Source organism: Lissotriton helveticus, chromosome 8, assembly GCF_964261635.1.
Source record: "Lissotriton helveticus chromosome 8, aLisHel1.1, whole genome shotgun sequence".
Lineage (NCBI taxonomy): Eukaryota > Metazoa > Chordata > Amphibia > Caudata > Salamandridae > Lissotriton > Lissotriton helveticus.
In genome coordinates, this window is record NC_136069.1 from 1,089,965,475 (window position 1) to 1,089,982,989 (window position 17,515).

The following is a 17,515-nucleotide window of genomic DNA, read 5'->3' on the forward strand; positions in this document are numbered from 1 at the left end:
AGTGAGCAAGGGACTCATGTCTGAGCATACCCTTCCACACTTGTGGTGGCCAAAATATTTCAAAAGGGGGTGGTGATGGACAGAGTATCTGAGTTAATCAGAACACTCCTACCCAGTCAACAGATCAGGGCTTGATCCATCACCGTTTCTCCCCGATCAGGGGCAGGGTATCCCTACCTTTTCCCTTTATATCTTCTTCAAACGTATTTCCAGGACAGGCGACTCATTCCCCATGTCCTAAAATGGTGACTGCCATATCTTTGCTGATGTGGTGTCAGCCAGTCAGATCTTATCTTAAGATCTGTTGACCTAGCGGATCCTCCACAATGTGAAATATGCAAAGTTGTTCAACCTTAATTTCTCAGGATGTGAGTTATAGTTACCTTAGGGGATGAGTTATAGTCACTTGAGATAGCTGTAACTCGTACATTTCAGTGGTTTCGTATGCTTAAAACGGCATGTTTTAAATAACATCTTCACCAAACTCTAATATCACTTCAACCTTTGTTTTTTTCAGTGAAAAAATATGTATATATATATTCCACGACGCACAATATTGTGAGGAAATTTGCTGTGGAAAATGTACAAAAGACATCCTATTTTAAGAGACTATAGATTTTCTTTTAAATGTATGTCTAAGGTAGCAGACTGTATCAAATTTTCTGGAAAACCAAATCTAACACTTTCTCATGATTGGCCCATGAATGATGGATCCTTCAAATTGGTTTCTTTATATTATATCAAATTATAGGTTTGTTCCTACATAGGACCAGATGTATGTAGATAGTATTTTGCGATTCCCTAATTGATAATCAAAAGGATTTGCACTTGTGAAATAGCAAAATGCAATGTATGAAGGTGGATAGTACAGCTATTAGGATTCCTAGGGAGACGCAAATGACCTACCTCATAAATATTAATGAGGTAGGTCATAATTTGCGACCCCCTAAGTATCAGCAGACCACCATGTCCGTGATTGCTTTCCAATAAAGCTATCTTTTTTTTTGTAAAGCAGCCTGTTTTCCTTAAAGGAAAACGAGATGCTTTACAAAACGAAAAAAGAAACTATTTATTTTAATTTTTTTTAAATGGTTTTACAAACATTCACAATAGAGAAAGGGATCCCTTGGGGACCCCAGCCCATTGGTGAATGGGTTACCACCTACTTGAAGTAGGTGGTAAAATGCAAATGTTTTGCGACCGCAATTGCAGTCACAAAATCATACATACTGAAGCAATTTGGCATTAGGAAGGGATGCCCTAATCACACCCCTTCCTAATATCGAATCGCAAACCCATTTTGCGATTTGGTAACATGTTACCGAATCGCAAAATTAGGTTTGCCTCATCAGAAAAGCAATTTTTGCGTTTGCAAACGGGCAGATTCTGCGAATCTGATCATTTGCGAATGCAAAAATGCTTGATATATCTGGCCCATAATCTCCTCTCTCCACAAACTCTTGAGGTTACCTCATTTGTTCGGACTCTGCTGGTCCCTGAAATACTATACATTTCATTCTTCCACTTATATATTTTAGGAGAAAGGGATTATGATATTCATGACTGGGGCACTCAGTTATCTATCTTGATGGAGGTACATTACTCTAACAAGATCTCTTGATTACTATTGTGTATACATTCAGATCCCAAGGCCATAAAGTATAGGTTGTTGCAATATTAAATGTCATTAGATCTTTAGTATAACCAAGTTAAAGTCACTAAGGGAATAAGTGGAGCCAGGGCATGCCCCAGATGTATTATGTGTGGATTTGACAATGCTTACTTGTAGAAATTATTATTCCATGCTAAAAATGTAGCAACATTAATTAAGACACTCTATTGGTACATGGAAGATGGCATATAGTCTGGGACCTGTGGACTGAATTTTTGGAATGTCCATTTCTGTAGTGTCAAAACAGATGCTTAAGGTATTGTAATTGTGCTTAAACATGTAAACATTGATTACCCTTGTGCTGCCTACCAATAACTTTCCTGATCCTAGTTCTACTGTGAGCTGAGCCATCATTCAGTGCTGTCTGGTGTCTTGGACTCTGAAAGCTCACTGAATACTCTTGGGCGGCTTAAGAGACTGGTGACTTTGTAGAACCCCGCCATCATTGTCCTTTCTGGACCTTGCCATATGTGAATAATCTGTAGTAGCCAGTAGGGGCCCGTTGTGGGAGTGCTAACGGGCGCTGACGTGGGGCGGGGGAGGGACAGGGTGGGGGGCTAGTTTAGTGTGGATTACGGACGTTTAGAGGTGAGTAAACATAATAATAAATAAAACGATTTTCGTTGCGCATGCTGCATTGCATTTGGCGATGCAGCACACCCATGTGAGGCATTAAAGGGATGCAGGAGGTTCAAATCTTGTATGTGAATCTGATCCTAGCATAAGATGAGGCAAATGCACATCCAGCAGTTAAGCGTAATGTGTACCAATATCCACCTCTGTGGCATGTAATGAATGGAATGCCTAAATTAATCTCACCTACCGGTAATTACTGGGGGCCACATCCCTGTCCATCATTAGTTTGCACACTATATATACCACCTCAGTATGGACCTAGTAATATGCAAATCAGTTTTTGTGACACTGTATAAACAGACCAGCCAAATTGCCAGGCCATATGCTCCCTGAACCCAAACACAAGCAAGACAAGATCAGTTCTATCCTTATTAGAACTCGTAACTTGGGTAATCTTTGGTTCCAGTGGCACAGTGTGCACAGGACCCACACCTGGGAATACCCATCCCACATAGAGCTTTGCACTGAAGAATACAAGAGAATGATGGATGGAATGCTTGAAAAAATCTCAGCCACTGGTAGTTACCTGGGGCCACATCCCAGTCCATTGTTATTTCACACACCATGCACCTCACTAACGTATTAGTTGTCCCCACTGTGGTGTGGAAATTATTTTAATAGAATATGGTGGATGTCTCTAGAGTAAGATGAGGATCTAAGATACATGGTGGCAACCCAATGTGAGAACAAAAGGGTGCAGGAGACTCAATCTAGGCATGTGAATCTGATCCTAGCATATGATGCTGTCATATTTATATTCAAAGTAATGCATGGCAGTACTCATCTTTGTGGCATGTAGTGAATGAAAGTCCAATCTGCTAAGTGGGATTGAGTTAGTATGTTTATATGCAATAATCAGGGAAAATATGATGTGTATTCAGGAAAATGTTGAGGAGGCAGAGTACTCTCCCTGTAGATCCGCTGATCCTGAGATGTGGCCTACATTAGCGACACAGTGACAGGACCATGAGTTAACCTAAAGGCGCCCAGTATTACTACTGTTGGCATGCTGCATGATGCAATCTCCAGACCTGAGACCACTGTCCATGGACCCATATTGTCACTTTGTGTCATTGCCTTAGGACATGCACCTTACTCTGGGATTTTACTGTCTTATGAGTGATGCTAGCACTGTACAGGACCAGTGCTCATGTGAAACTTGTACACTGCAGACAGCTGGCTAAATCTGCAGTGCTGTTCAGATGTGCAAAACCATCTGGGTAAAAATGAGCAATCATGCAGTAAATGTAAATGTAAATGTACCGATATTTATAGAGCGCACAGCTACTTCCCGAAGGTAGTGTCCCGGCGCTGTACGTATACCGCTTAGGAACCCTTCCTGGTTTTACCTGTGAGTGTCCACTCCTGGGCACCCCCAGAGTGAAACCAGGCATCCCAGCGCTTTTGGGGCCGTTGTGGAGATTAAGCAAGCTATTGCCCAGAGTCGCAGAGTGGGACCCATGATTAGAATAGGCACCGAGGCGAGAATTATCGGGTCCGAGGAAATTGAGCCCAAGACCCGCCGAGGCGGGTATTGAACTCTGGTCCCGGGCCAGACCTCTGCATCAGGGTCTGCCGCTCTAATCATTTGAGCCACACTTCTCCACGTACGTACAATGGCATGTTGATGTCCCATATACACTGCCACATTTGGCATACAGTGTTTCCTGTGATGCCAGGACTTCCCACACAAATACCTACAGACATAGTATGGTGTCAAAATGAGTAAATCACATGTCTAAAGATCCTCAGAGTGGGAGCGCTTAGTGACACACATGTCAGCCCTTTTATTGTGACCAATACTTGGAATGTAGTCAATGCAATGGTAGCAGTGATGTCTTGGACTGTTTGAATAAAGTCATTTGTCCAGACTATTCAGGTGTCTGTCCTTTGATGCAATAGTTCTGTACTCTTCAGGACGACACAATGGCGTGCTGTGTTACATGATAACTCATTTCAGAGCACATGTTGTGTGGTCCAGGGCTACGTGATGTCAGTGGGATGGCCTAGTCGGTATAGGCATAATTAGAATTAAGGGTAGTCCCCAGATGACTTAAACAGTGTGTAGTAATGCTTTTTGTGGTGCTCAGCATTTGCACCTTATACATGTAGTCTGTGAAATATTGATTGATGGTTATGCTAGCTGTCTACAATCTCTTTGTCACCCTAGCAAATAACCTATATCTTGTATGTCTACTCAGTATATTCATCTACTGCATCCATACATGTCAACACCTAACAGAAGGTGTCCATGTGGAAAGCCATTGCCCAGAGGGTGTGGACCTTTGGGGTTGCTTGTTGGTGCAGTGATCCCTGCAGGAAAAAGTGGGAGGAGCTGAGACACTGGACCGGTAAGATTGTGGCAGTCTAGCTAGGGCTGTCCTCCCAAGTCAGAAGGGTCATGCGTCAGACCCTGACACCCCTAATGACCCATTTTCTGGCGGTTGCATACCCAGATGGGCAATTGAGAGCCCAACAGCAGCTAGTAGGGGGGTGAGGATTGACCTGAGTGAAACATTATTCATGACCATTTATCTTTTCTTTTAGGCAGCTATTTCTTCATCAAGCTTGAAGGTGACTCATGTCCCACACAATGGGAAAGTTATTGTATATGAAGATCTGGTAGTAGGTGCATGGTGTTATTAGTAGACTATTGTCCATGTGACCAGGAACTAAGCAGGGTCCAGTCAAATGTGATTTTCCAGAGTTGAACAGCCACATGGCTGCCTACTGTCTCAGATAACCTACATTATATTTTGATGTCATGTGTGACAGTGGTCCCAAACAGTCTACTTGTCCTCCTTGTGTGTGGAGTGATTCTCCCTCGCTACTGTGTCTCATTTGATACTGGACCACTCACTTACGGCATGGCATGCAATGCACTCTGAATGCAGACACTGAGCACTACTTCCCTTTGGTAAGTGGCTACTGTAGAGTATCATGAGGTGCCGAACACCACTGGTGCCATCTGTTTTGATGCCTGCATGATGGCATGTGTACCTATATGTGTTGTACTGTCACATGTACAACTGTTCCATACATGATCGGAGGGTCTGCAAGGTGTTCATTCAGATTCAATCTTATTTGTATGTGTTGACCAATGTGCACATGACAATATTATTCTGTGATAGGTATACAGAATAGGTGTTACCACATACAGGGGTGTGTAGACATGGGTGGGTGAGTCACACATACTCAATAACATTGACGGATGGCATTAGCCAGGTCAAATTGCTGAGGAAATGGCACATAAGGTAGGAAGACTTCCAGTACTTTCTGGCAATGCAAGTTTGCATGCCATTGAGCTGGGTGTATTCAGTTAGGTGTGATGCACATATGCATTGTAGAGGGTCAGTCACTGGCTGGTGATATGCATCAGGGAGTAGCATGCTGACATAATGGGGTCCTTTGTGTGTGCCAGCACTCAGTACTACATTGTATTTGTGTTTGTGAGACAGGAAAGGTATAGTAAATTACCTTTCCTTCTGGGCACGATTGGGACCTCTTTATGGATTGGATATCACCTAAGTCTCATGTGCTTTCAATGTTCTAATGGCATTGAGATTTGAAATATGAAAAAAGTGTGCTCTTGCTGCCCTCTCCACTCCCTCCCAAATACCAAAGGACTTCTTCCCCACCTCATCGCAGATCTTCTAATGCAAATAAAACTACTAAGGTAGAGATATCAAAATAGGACTAGCTATGTTGTGTTAGGGGAAACTCAGAAGGTATATCTGTAGGCAAACCCTTAGGTTTGGACATGAAGCCCTCACACACCAACCTAGTTGGTGTCATGCTTCATCATCGGGCCCACCACAGTGACACCGAATGTGTCCCGGGTGTGCTGCGACTCCAGATTACTGAGGAGCAGGTATTCTTACTGAGTGTGCAGTGCTGGTGAGAATGAAGGTGAAAGTTTTAAAAGCTATCCAGGTGGTCCCAGTTCCCGAGGGTAAGAGGTAAATTTAATACCTGGGCCCCTGTTAGCAAGATAAAAAGGCTGTGGACGTTGTGGAGTATATTAGGGGCTCCTACGTCCTTGTGGTCTACATGTTTCAGCCAGGCCTTTTGATTAAAACTGGCTTTCCTCAGGACCAAATGAGTATGTGTGAGTGAAAAAATAAACTATATTAAGTGAAAGTGTATGGTGGTGGGCCCGATGATGAAGCATGACACCAACTAGGTTGGTGTGTGAGGGCTTCATGTCCAAACCTAAGGGTTTGCCTACAGATATACCTTCTGAGTTTCCCCTAACACAACATAGCTAGTCCTATTTTGATATCTCTACATATAACCAGGGGACCCGGACTGGCTTACCCAGTCCTCTCTCTCCCTTTTGATTTGCTAATAAAACTACTAAACCAGTCCCCCCCCTGTACCGATCACTACCTTTCATGCCTACCGCATAACCTGTATGGTCAAACCCAGCTCTCCCAAACCCAAGCCCATCCTTCACAAAGAACAACCCAACCCTCCCAACACTCCTATTTCTGAGCCAAGCCCCCTCAAGGACCGATCAGTCCTCCCAAACACAACCCCAGCCGACCCCAATAACATCATTCAGGTGCCTGGACTGCCCACTAGATGTCCCTTCCTGGGGAGGTTTCCCTGGCAGTGTTATGGTAGGTAACTTAGAGGGCAAAGAAGTGTGCTGGACCACATACTGGATTTTGATCTGGCTGCTGGCCATTTTTTAACGGATCCCAATTTGTAATCCATTAGAAACAACTTGCTTTGTTTATAACGAGTTTGTCTGGCCGTTGTTACTGATGCTATTTGTAGTTATTGGCTAATTTGGGATATGTGACTACTGTTGTGTTTGTCTGACAATGATAGTGAATTAATTTGCAGTAGTAAGTATGGTCAGACCTTGGGGCAAGTTAATGGATGTATATGTGGGATGAGTTCCAATTGGGGCTGACGTTGCATTGGGTGGGATCTGCTATGGTAATTATTGCAGCTTGACTTGGGCAATGTCCACATCTTTCGGCTTGCTATACTACCTGAGAAGTATACATATTTAGTGTGTGCACAATAGGTATTTGTTTCTACACACATGGGGGTGTTGTATTGTCATACCTAATTGGTACTTTGGATGCACAGGTATCTTTTTTCATTTGTGTTATTTCCACATACATTTATTGATTACCTGACAACTGCTGTTGCTACAGTGTTTTTTTTCAGGACTTGCACTTACACATTAGACCCATGTGCATGAGACTTGGTGACAATATTGGTCGTCCCTCTTATACCTCATGCCACAGGTCCTGTGCACAGGAAGACATTGAAGCAGGTGCAATATGAACCGTGGTCTTGGCCCATTGCCTGCAAGGAGTTCCCCTGGTTTGGGTAACTCAAATCTGCAGGGTGTATTTACATTGTGGCCTTTAAATGTATGATGCCATGGCTTGTTGGAATCCCAGTTGCCTGGCTTTCCATTTATTTTTATGTAGTTGATGTGTGAAGGCCCATTACAGTGCTTTCACAGTGGAGGTCGGTTTTATTTTCCTGAGAAATCCATCCTGATGTATGTTCGATGCCACAATAGACCTAGCTTATGAGCCATGTGAGGGTGTCACAGAAGTTGATTGTGACATTAAAGTTTGTGACAGTGTGCCTGTACATTGTCACTGACCTGGAAATAGAGGGCATCATTAACATGTGATGGAAACTTACATTCTGTGATGTTGTGTACAGGGAGAAGTGTGGCTCACCGATTATAGTGGCAGACCCTGAGGCAGAGGTCTGGCCCGGACCAGGGTTCAGTTCCCGATGCGGAGGGGCTTGGGCTCAATGTCCACGGACTCGATAATTCTCGCCTAGGTGCCTACTCTAATCATGGGTCCCACTCTGCAACTCTGGGCAATAGCTTGCTTAATCTCCACAACGGCCCCGAAAGTGCTAGGATGCCGGGCCTCACCTTGGAGTTACCCAGTAAGGGGCATCTCACAGGGAAAGCCAGGAAGGGTTCCACAGCGGTATACAGCGCCAAAATGCCTGTCAGGTGATAGTGTGCTTTACAAGTATTGAATAACAAAGAAGAGTTCTCCCAGTATAGTTTTAGGTCCAGAGGAGGGAGGCGGAAAACCAAAGCTAAGAAGTACCTCTGATCAGACCTATTTTACTTTCTCAGTGATAATCTTCACACTATCTTTCAAAGAGGATGCTATATGCAAGAAAAAAACATTTAATTTATTTAAACATTATTTTTATTTTTCTCATTTTTACCATTCGATTTATATTTTTTATCATAAATACATAATACTTTGTTTACATATAAAAAAGATTTAAGTGCCGCGTTCTGTGAATCAAGATGAGCAAAACATGATTATACGTGAAAGAATGAACCCCAAACTAATCATCTCATCCTAATATCATTCATTCCATCAAACATACTGCTACACTCACTACCCAGTCTAAAAGGACAAATTGGACCTGGTTTACAAAAAACACACTAAACAGACACTAAGCTGTTTTTGAGAGACCCCTATGAATTACTTTGAGAAAGAAAAAAGTCCTGAGAGCTAATCACTTTTTGATTTGAACATTATTACACATAGTTGCTTCTTTCTCTGTTCATATGACAAAATGATTTTCAGTGTGAGGGTCTTAGATGCGTACGGCCTACGTACGTTTCTGTGACTGCTGCTATTTAAATGACCTTCTTTAGGGCCAAAAACAAACCAGACAACATATAACTACATACACCAACAATTAAAATCAGGGGGTTCTTGAATTTCTGAAAATAAAGAACATTTCATAGTACAAATTAATTAAATTTCTTTTAATGCATCCTTATAACAAATCATCCTATTAAATATACATAATTGTAAGTTACTTTACATGCTATAGTGTTGAATGACAGGTAGAACCTATTACTAGGACATAAACTGCAAGAGAGCCCATAGCGAGAAAGGAGGGACACCCGGTGTTTTTTGGTGCATAATAAGTTTGGTATACGTGCAAAGAAAAAAGTTAAAAGTTAGGAAGTATACCGTAAAAAGTAGGAAGAAATTTTAAGATGATTGAAATTAAATCATTATCCAAAGGAATTATCCTAATTTTTATTTATTTAGTGTTGGGATATGGTGGGTTACCTTTATTTAATAGTAGCGGTGGAGAAAGATCCCCAACTGTCTGATATGGTGAGAAACTCAGTTTATCGTTATCCATATGATTTCTGCATCTAAAAGGAGCATTAGCGGTCATGAGACATTGTTTTAGCTAACATAAGTTCACATATAGGAGTAGAGCTCATAGGAAAGTATCTTTGTAAGAAATTAGTCCTGTCTTTGTTTGGGTTTCTGAATGCGGCACGCGGACCTGTTCCTCACTGGGTTTCCTTATTAATTTAAGTACTTTAAGTGGTTCGTCCTAGGGATGTGTGATGACATATGTTAGTATACGTTTGTGTCTTTTTAGGGACTACATTATCTAAGGGACTAAGCAATACATAGACTTTTGTATTTACCTGATATTTTTTGCCCGTTAGCATAAAGAATGAGGCAAGGTCGGGCTGTCCTTCCTGGCCTAATTGTGAAAGTGGCCGGTGTTGGTAAGTCACATCACCATCTGAGAAACATAATAAAATATAATGAACCCAGATTTGGTTATACAGTATGAGTAACTAATTTGCACGGGTATAATAGAGACTGCATAACAATCAGTAACAGTACTGAGAGGGTGCTTGTAATGTGCTCTAGTAAGCCGACCCGTGTTGCCTCTGGTGTTGGCCGCCATTTATGAGTGGGTACGGGAAAAAATTTTTTGTCTAAAATGAGGTGCGCACCGTGTGTTCCTGCCCTCACGCAATGTCTCGAGGTCGGGTAGTGATCTAGTACGACTGCGGTCTGCTATCTGCTTTCCCATATTCGCATATAGTTTTTCTACAGCCATCACACAGACTTGTGCTTTGCAGGAGATTTCTGAAGAATAATGCAAAGCGAAAATTGAAATGAGATGAATGTTAACAAGTCTGTACGTATATTGCGCGTTACGGTGTATATGTTGGGCATTTACATTGAAGTTTCTGGGGAAACGCGTTAGTGCTTTGCGGAAGATTAATAAAGAATAATAAAAAATGCAAAGCAAAAACCGAAGCGAGATGATTATTAACGAATATGTTAGCGCTACGGTGCATACGTTGAGCATTTGCCTAAAACTTTCTGGGGTGGCGCGCTGGTGCGAGGTTATCTGTTAAGAGATCTTACCGATATCGGTCCACTGCCAATCATCTACAGGGGTTCCTCTGGTATGCGTACCGCTACGGAGCAAATGACTCTCTCTGGGTGGTATATAAAGCTTTTCACTGTTGGAGAGAATGCTGTGCTTCAGGTGTTGATAATTGACCTACATAGTATAACCTGTTTGGCAACAGCGTAGAAGGAGTGCTTTCATTCTATCAGAGTTCTAGTGAGAGATAGAGGTAGGACTATCCTGGCAACGAGTTACTGTTGGTTTGCTATATTTAAGATGGCCGCCATATAGTCTGTGCAAATCCCAAATATATGGCAAGATTTTTCAGTGTGAAGGGTAAAGTTGGGAGAAACATGGTTGATAATTACATTCTCTGCACATCTTAGGGCCAACTATTAAATCACAGGAGGTTGTCGATTTCTTACGGTTCGTCAATATATTATACAGCTTTCTGAGATTTTGGATTTAGTTTGAAACTACAGTCATCTTATTGTTCTACTAGTATCAAGTAATATCTTAAACGTGGGTAGCACTAAGCTGTCACAATCCACGATATGTCTTCATTGTGGCCATGACGTACAGTGTCAAGATTGTAAATCCAGTAGGTTTCACGCTGCTTTCTACGGTTGGTTATGTCTTTGCCAGGGATGGCATGGATTCGCTCTAAGATAAGCCACCGCATATCTCTTTCAGTGTGGCCATATTGTATGTAGTGTGATACCATGGGGGCATTCACTTTTCCTGAATTTGACTATGGCTACCAAAACAGCAATCAAAGAGGACAATTTTCAGGTAGATTTAACAGAGGTCCCAGGCAGCCTTTTTTGTCGAGAGGCAGAGGCAGGGGGAGACCTCGATTTCGGGGTGCGAACCCGAACCAATATCCACAGCCGAACCCTCCACATCTTCAGCCCTATGTAAAAACCAGGAGACAACAATATTGGAAACAATAGGATTGGGAAATCACACCACCATTCCCATTTTCAATCTGTCCACACATACTCTGTCATCTGAAGAAATTGAGGTCCTTAGCAAAGGGCTTTCCTTTGTTCCTAGTGCTACAGCCAATAAATTTAAAATAACTCAAGATATTTTTTCTTTTTTTAGAAAAATAAGGCTGAGGAAGTATTTTGATAACATTGAAAATAGAGAGGAAGAAGAAAATCTCTCGGGGCGCAAACCACCCACTACCTTTACACCCACGACATGGTGGGTCCTGAAGTAGGCATCTTTGAGAAAAGTGTCCTGAAAGAACTAGATAGAATTCTCAAATATATACTGAAACCCCAAACAAACTTGGAGGTAACAGAAAGGCAAGCACTCAAACAGCTACAAGAAAATACAGACATAACAATCAAACCCTGCGACAAAGCTGGAGGGATAGTAGTTATGGACACAGCCCATTACTCTAACAAGATCCATCAAATGTTAAACATCGAAGAGCACTATAAAAAGACCACTAGGAGAGCTCTTAGCACTTTGAGAGAAGAAATAGAGGAAACAGTAAACAGAGCATTCACAGAAGGATACATCTGTCAAAAAGAGATGGATTTCCTAATAAAAATTAACCCAGTAGTTCCAGCCTTACATGGTGTCCCCAAGACACACAAAAACACTACTGACCCTCCACCCTCCATCAACCATGTTTCTCCCAACTTTACCCTGCATAGTGAAAAATCTTGCCATATATTTGGGATTTGCACAAACTATATGGCGGCCATCTTAAATATAGCAAACCAACAGTATCTCGTTGCCAGGATAGTCCTACCTCTATCTCTCACTAGAACTCTGATAGAATGAGTAACAGCAGTCCTTCTACGCTGTTGCCAAACAGGTTATACTATGTAGGTCAATTATCAACACCTGAAGCACAGCGTTCTCTCCAACAGTGAAAACCTTTATATACTACCCAGAGAGAGTCATTTGCTCCGTAGCGGTACGCATACCAGAGGACCCCCTGTAGATGATTGGCAGTGGACCAATATCGGTAAGATCTCTTAACAGATAACCTCGCACCGGCGCAACACCCTAGAAAGTTTTAGGCAAATGCTCAACGTATGCACCGTTGCGCTAACATATTCGTTAATAATCATCTCGCTTCGATTTTTGCTTTGCATTTTTTAATATTCTTTATTATTCTTCCGCAAAGCACTAGCGCGTTCCCCAGAAACTTCAATGTAAATGCCCAACGTATACACCGTAACGCGCAATATACGTACAGACTTGTTAACATTCATCTCGTTTCAATTTTTGCTTTGCATTATTCTTCATAAATCTCCTGCAAAGCACAAGTCTGTGTGATGGCTGTAGAAAAACTATATGCGAATATGGGAAAGCAGATAGCAGACCGCAGTCGTACTAGATCACTACCTGACCTCGAGACATTGCGTGAGGGCAGGAACACACGGTGCGCACCTCATTTTAGACAAAACATTTTTACCCGTACCCACTCATAAATGGCGACCAACACCAGAGGCAACACGGGTCGGCTTACTAGAGCACATTACAAGCACCCTCTCAGTACTGTTACTGATTGTTATGCAGTCTCTATTATACCCGTGCAAATTAGTTACTCATACTGTATAAACAAATCTGGGTTCACTATATTTTATTATATTTCTCAGATGGTGATGTGACTTACCGACACCGGCCACTTTCACAATTAGGCCAGGAAGGACAGCCCGACCGTGCCTCATTCTTTATGCTAACGGGCAAAAAATATCAGGTAAATACAAAAGTCTATGTATTGCTTAGTCCCTTAGATAATGTAGTCCCTAAAAAGACACAAACGTATACTAACATATGTCATCACACATCCCTAGGACGAACCACCTAAAGTACTTAAATTAATAAGGAAACCCAGTGAGGAACATGTCCGCGTGCCGCATTCAGAAACCCAAACAAAGACTGGACTCATTTCTTACAAAGGTACTTTCCTATGAGCTCTACTCCTATATGTGAACTTATGTTAGCTAAAACAATGTCTCATGACCGCTAATGCTCCTTTTAGATGCATTAATCATATGGATAACGATAAACTGAGTTTCTCACCATATCAGACAGTTTGGGATCTTTCTCCACCGCTACTATTAAATAAAGGTAACCCACCATATCCCAACTCTAAATAATTAAAAATTAGGATTATTCCTTTGGATAATGATTTAATTTCAATCATCTTAAAATTTCTTCCTACTTTTTACGGTATACTTCCTAACTTTTAACTTTTTTCTTTGCATGTATACCAAACTTATTATGCACCAAAAAACACCGGGTGTCCCTCCTTTCTCGCTATGGGCTCTCTTGCTGTACATGTCCTAGTGATAGGTTCTACCTGTCATTTAACACTATAGCATGTAAAGTAACTTACAATTATGTCTATTTAATAGGATGATTTGTTATAAGGATGCATTAAAAGACATGTAATTAATTTGTACTATGAAATGTTCTTTATTTTCAGAAATTCAAGAACCCCCTGATTTTAATTGTTGGTGTATGTAGTTATATGTTGTCTAGTTTTTTTTTGGCCCTAAAGAAGGTCATTTAAATAGCAGCAGTCACCGAAACGTACGTAGGCCGTACGCATCTAAGACCCTCACGCTGAAAATCATTTTGTCATATGTACAGAGAAAGAAGCAACTATGTGTAATAATGTTCAAATCAAAAAGTGATTAGCTCTCAGGACTTTTTTCTTTCTCAAAGTAATTCATAGGGGTCTCTCAAAAACAGCTTAGTGTCTGTTTAGTGTGTTTTTTGTAAACCATGTCCAATTTGTCCTTTTAGACTGGGTAGTGAGTGTAGCAGTATGTTTGATGGAATGAATGATATTAGGATGAGATGATTAGTTTGGGGTTCATTCTTTCACGTATAATCATGTTTTGCTCATCTTGATTCACAGAACGTGGCACTCAAATCTTTTTTATATGTAAACAAAGTATTATGTATTTATGATAAAAAATATAAATCGAATGGTACAAATGAGAAAAATAAAAATAATGTTTAAATAAATTAAATGTCTCTTTCTTGCATATAGCATCCTCTTTGAAAGATAGTGTGAAGATTATCACTGAGAAAGTAATATAGGTCTGATCAGAGGTACTTCTTAGCTTTGGTGCTTTACAAGTATACACATTACATTATTTTATTATTACATTACATTAGGGACCCACAAAATATGTTTGCACCAGGGATACAACCCAACTAGACTTATCCACAGTGCTGTGGCTCCAGTAGGGTTGTATTTATTGTCATAACCCCATAATTGATGTATTGTTTGGGACAAGTTGGATAGGAGTGCTTTCAGTCAGCTGATGTGTAGTGTCTGTAGATTTTCTCCAGGGATGTTTAACCTGCCCACACTGACACATACACACACGCTCTGTCTTCTATGTTGTAGTGGACTTGTGCTGTGTTGTGAATTTTGTGTTTCTTTGTGTTTTTCTTGTTCTTCAGAGGAGGACTTTGATTGAGATGACTGTACTGGGGGGTCCTTAACAGGGGCATGGATGATGTACATGATGGTGTGGCTTACAAGCATGTAAGCTATACATCTCTGATTCACATATTGTCTCTCACAAACAATATATTCCTTCTTCTGTCATTGCACAGCATCCAGTTATCTGATTTAAAGAGTTACATTGCACCTACAAGATGTCAAGACTAATGGATTTGCGAATAGATGTTATTTGCATTAGTTATTGGAGCAACACCTGTGACTTCTTTCCACAATATTATGATAATGTTTCAGTTCTGATCTGACATCACTGGGAATGGTGTATTATGAGTCTCTTGGCAGTTACATCTATGGCAGTGGAAGGTGGTACTGCTACAGAGTTGAATTTATTTCGCACTCTGAGGGTGAGGGAAAATATGGAGAGTCTGATGGGACCGTCTCTGTATCTGCTTTTTTGACCTGCCTGTTCTAACCACCGGCAGACCCCAGACCCCTTCAATCCCTGGTACACAACTCTCATTACTCTCTCTTTCCACAGTCCTTTTAGGCCCACTCATGTCCTGCTTCTCATGAAATATGTATTGGCAAGATGTCCCAGCATGATGACTTGGAAACATGCTGCTCACCCCCCCCCAATCAAACAGAGCAAGCTACGTCCCTGTTTTTACTTGGTGGTGCATGGATTTGCTGGGGATTCCATGTACATGGCTAGGTGTGACACTTACCAGCGGTTGCGTCCATAATGGTGTGGATTTTGGGCATCATTGAACAAGTACAGCAGTGGCAGGACATGTGCAATAGGCTCCATGTTGTCACAGGATTTGAGCAGCTGTGTACAGGAGAATATTGGCCTGATATCCCTCCCTTTGAACCAGCTTTGATCAGTTGGTTGGACTGCCACAGTCGGCTCGTCGGAAAGACATATTGTAATTTGGTGGCGCTTCATAAACCGGTCTGCTCTCCAACTAGCGGCATTGGTTCTTTATAACTTCACTGCGATCAAAATTTCCTTTTGGAGTTGGTGGGACTGCTGCGGTTGGTATTCTATGTATACAAATGCATTGTAATGACAGCTTGGTGGTCCAACCACCTCCAATAGGCCCAACTGGTATCATTTTGAGGCCCTTAAATATAGCCATTCCAAGGCATCTCTTCAAAACACTTTCTGGACCTGAAGAAGATGGGAAAAAAGAGGACAGCAACTGCTGTCTGTAACCCAAGAGGAGCACTAAAGGAATGAACTTGCTCCCTCTTGTCCCAGGACAAAGAAATGTACTTCAAGATTCAATTGGCTGACCTCCAGTGTGACTTGGGGGAGGCGACATGTTGCAAGAGGCCTTTTTCTGATAGTACCCAGCTGACCAGTTTCCTATCCCTGACCCTAAAAACCACACGAAGATCAGCAGCTCCGGGCACATACGTCTTTATTTCCTCTTGCCCTGACGTGTACTACCTTTTTCCCTCTCCCAGTCTCCGCTCCTCCTCTTCCCCTTCCTGCCTGCCTGTCCTGGCTGTATTCCAGGGTCAGGCATGGCAACATGACATCTCCCCCCTTTGTATTGTTAGTGTTGAAAGTGTCTTTCAGAGTTCCTCAATAAGTCGAGTAGGTCTTCGAATTGTTCTTCGTGGTCGGCTGATTTGTGGTCGGTTGCATGGGCCTCTATTCTTTATGCCGTCTTCCGACATTTGTCTGTATTCCTGGCTGTGGTTCTCCTCCTGACTTGACGAGTCTGTGTTCCAGTCAGGCTCTCGGGCTTGGGCGTAAGCAGTAGGGTTGCATTTTTTTAAGTGCAATACGTTTCTGGTTGTCCTCTTGACTCCAGATTCAGCTGTAATCATGGTCCCCTTCCTTCTTGTTACTTGCAGTGGGTGAGGGTAGTAGAGGATGTTCGCTTTGGTTTTCCTGTCCTGTCTCACCAGCACCCAGTCTCCTTCATGGATGTCGGACATCTTTGCATGGCTGCGGTGATCGGCATATTCTTTCATTTTTGCTCTCTTAGTGCAATCAAGTTCTACCAGGGTCTCATGGTCCTTGGTCACGATTCTGGATTGTGTGACAGCGTCTGCAGTCTGGATTATGGTGCATGGGATTCGTCCGAGCATTAGAGTGGCAGGGCATTGATTTGTGGTGCTGTGCGGCATCGTTCTTGTCTTTTTAATGGTCCCCATAAAACGTTTCACCATCCCGTTGGCCTGGGGCCCCAGGGGAGTGATTTTCTGGTGCTTGAAATTCAGGTGTTTCGCAACTCTGCAAATTCCTGTCCATTAAAAGGTTTCCCCATGCAGCAAATGCTTCGTCGATGACAAGTATGACAGCAGTCACTTTAGTGAAGGAGATTTGGTGAGCGATAGGGAAGCGTGAGTACTCATCCATAATGACGAGGATGTATTTTCGCAACTTTAGCGGGCCAAAGTAGTCGACAGCTACTTGTTGCCATACGCTGTCTGGAGGGGGAAACAACCTTTACAACGCAACTTTTACAACGAACTACCATTACAACGAATTTTTTACAACGCAAAAACCATTACAACGCATGTATTTACAACGCATGTTTTTACAA